The 3,405-nt window shown below is 42.2% G+C and overlaps 1 non-coding gene across 1 annotated transcript; it reads right to left on the reverse strand.

Moving 5' to 3' along the window:
- Window positions 1-3,042: 3,042 nt before the first annotated feature.
- On the reverse strand, window positions 3,043-3,115 carry TRNAK-CUU (transfer RNA lysine (anticodon CUU)). Its single transcript has one exon. It is a non-coding gene; the product is annotated as a tRNA-Lys (tRNA).
- Window positions 3,116-3,405: the final 290 nt, after the last annotated feature.

A 3,405-nucleotide genomic window follows, 5' to 3' on the forward strand; every position in this document is an offset into this window, starting at 1 on the left:
CGCCACCCCCTTTTAAATGGCAAAACCGATCCTACTGAAAATAAAATTATCTTTCTTTGGCGTCGTTGAGTTACTGTGCAAGACCCGCTGAACTCTTTTTAGAAACGTAGCAGCATCGGGAGCAAGAGACCCAAATGTATCAAAAACAAAAGGAATGAAGGCGTGTTGATTCTCTACACACGCCTTCTCGTGCTTAGCAATTTTTCCTGCTTCTGCCTTTAACACGGCCTGCCTAGCAACAAACCCGGTGTCCCTAAGCCCGACAAGAGAGGACATCCCAGTAAGGTTTACACAAGCATGCTTCCCCCCGGCCCATCCAAATACAAGAATGTCCGCTGGTCGGAGAATAGACCTTCCTACACGCGGATCCGACAAGAAATTCACAGGAGCCTCTTTTCTTGCCGAGATTCCCGCTCGTTTTAACACGTCAAAAAGGACATCCCTGACCAAATCATGTCTATATTTAAATCCCGGGAGTTCTTTGCAATGAACCGCATGTTCACCAAAATTGTCTAAACACGCCTTACGACAAACCGGGCAGGGCTCATCAACTGGGAACAAGGGGATCATTAACCAATATTTAAGAATGGCTCGGTACTCCACTGCTGACATGTGCTGGCCTAACCCTTCGATGGGGGTGACAGTAAAAAAGTCTTGAGCATGAGGAGCCTGAAGACATTCTAATACCGCTCTCTGACGAGAGGACATGCCAAACTTTTCTCCCAAACTTTGGATGGTTTTACTATAAAGGGCACTCGCAAAAGCATTTTGGGCTTTAGGGGGGGGGGGGGGGCGGTGTCCTTATTAGCGAACCTGCCAAAATCAAGATCGGGAATAGAGTTATGCAAATAATCCATTGCACACCCAAAATCGGAATCTAACCCATCAACACCACAATCACGCAAAATGTGGTCCTGTAACTTCCAAGATTGTGCTCTCGAGGCTACGAAAGCATAGGTGGAAACATCCTCAGCTGAATATAACCCTAAACCACCGAAATAGATAGGGAGAGAGGCCAGTCTCCATTGAGAATCCCCAAAAAACGAACCCCCGCATACCACAATATCCTCAATCGCCGCTCGAAACCCTTTGTCAAAAACAGAGACAACTTCCTTAACAAACATAGGCTGACATGTTCGGAGTCCGAACAACAACTTAGCCACCCCCATACATGAGCGAAGCAAGAGAAGCTCACATTGAGGGTCACGCAGGCGAGTAAGACATCTCATTAGTTCCACAGCTCTTGAAGCTCTGGTACTGGCCAAACTACTAATAAACCTCGCGTCTCGGCTAACCGCACCTCCAAGGAGTTTTACCCCTAACTCCGGTCTCCCAATATCGATAGGAAATAAACCTACTTTTGCATTTATCCCATTGCACGACGGTCAATATACTTCGGTCTTTTTAATATTAAGCTCAAGCCCCAGACTTGGCCCCTTGGATCTAATAATATCCAGGGCTTTAGCCACTTCAATGGCGTCTCCTATAATCGTACCATCATCTAAGTACCATGCATAGAAAGGTACCTTGCAACCATCTCGCACTTGATGAATGAGGGGGTGTAAAGCTAATGCAAAGAGAAGGGGTCCTAACGGATCGCCTTGTTGAACCCCAGTCGTTGACTGGAAACAATCATTCCCTACATATAGCCTAGCCGGTTGCCCATAAAGAAAATTAACCCATAGGGAAATAGATGGGCATCTGACACGAACTCCATGCAGGAGTGTGGTTCTATCCACCAGGTTGAAGGCATTAGAAAAATCTACTGTAAGCAAAGCCAAAGACCCATCCGAGTGGAACATATTAAGAAATCTATTCACACTATGAAGCACCGCTTCCGGTCCACTCGGGATCCCCACCCCGAATTGAAAATCACCAAGGTATTTTGCCATCTCTTTCCCAACACTCCTCATAGTCACTTTGGATACAAGCCTTCTCCAAATCGCCCCAACGGCAATAGGCCTAACCCCTTTGTCGGGCTTAAGCAGTGGCGTTAGGGGGGCCGAAGCCACAAACTCCGCTAAAGCAACAGGGCATCTCCCCCCTAACCACAAGTGATAGCCTTAAGCTACCCCACGGCATCGCGGATCCTTCCCCACATAGGGCATCCAAAATATGTTGGGCCCTAAGCCCATCTCTACCACAAGAAGTCCCTTTAGGAAATGATTTAATACACCCAAGAACACTTTCAACGTCCACAATCAAAGGGGCCACCGAGAGTAAGGCCTCAGGCAACGCGGGCGGGGGCAAGATGGGATGTTTATCAAGCAACGCTTTCATAGTAGCGTCACCAAGAGGAGCAACACCCGAAGAGGACAAAACTTTAACTGCGGCCGTGAAGTGCCCATCGACAACTTTTCGAATACATTACTTAGCATTGAGGCCCTCCCTCGAATGATCATCCCCAATGGGATGCATTGTCGTTCGCTGGTTAGGATTTATTAAAAAGTAGCGGTAATTTCAAATAGCTATTGGTTTTTGATCTTTTGAAACAAGACTAAATTACCGTTTTTGTTCTTTAAACATTGTTAAATTATAGTTTTACTTTCACTCTTTGTTATTTATATGAATATAACTATATAAGTGTAAAAGTGTGTTGTTTTTAATCCTTTTAATTAATAGAGTAATGCCGTCCACTCTCTGCCCTTTGACTAGCCAAATTATAGGCATTTATAGTCCTTTGGAAATAAAAAAATGTTATTTAGTTCATGTAACTACTTTTTAACAAACTCTAATATAAGTTTCGTACTTTATTGACCGCGATAGTTTTGACAATGAAAAGGATATTATTATTATTATAACATTTGTGATCATATGCACGGTGGAACTTGAGAGAAATTTGAGGATTAAAATTACTTATAGTCGTCTAAAGATATATATATATATATATAATATACGTAGTCTTTGTTTTTTATTATTACAGATCCTATACAACTAGTCTGAATTACAAAACTAGAAAGAATTGTCCATATAGTCAACTAAGTTATATGTAAGTTCTAGCTTTTTATCCCCAAAAGAAAATAAAGAAAATGAAAATAAAATCGCCCACCGTGGGGCTCGAACCCACGACCACAAGGTTAAGAGCCTTGCGCTCTACCAACTGAGCTAGACGGGCTTGTCTGCTTGTTATTTATAAACTATAAAATTTATCAGTAAGGGTAAGAGTTCCAAGCAACAAAACCCAACTTTTGACACTCAAGTTATAATAAATATGTTACGCTGGTCATGATTAATTTTCACGATTTTAAGTGCATTCGAGTTAGGATGGATACTAATTTATATATGAAAGTACCTATCTTCTATGTGTATATATTCTCACTTGAATTATAAACTACTTAAAAACATGACAACCTTTGGTTATATAGAAACAAATACATATATAGATCATTTAAGTCATGTTTACTA

The sequence above is a fragment of the Bidens hawaiensis genome, unplaced genomic scaffold (genome assembly GCF_021521415.1).
Source record: "Bidens hawaiensis isolate Kalapana, Puna unplaced genomic scaffold, B.hawaiensis_p1.1 tig00014824_1, whole genome shotgun sequence".
Classification (NCBI taxonomy): domain Eukaryota; kingdom Viridiplantae; phylum Streptophyta; class Magnoliopsida; order Asterales; family Asteraceae; genus Bidens; species Bidens hawaiensis.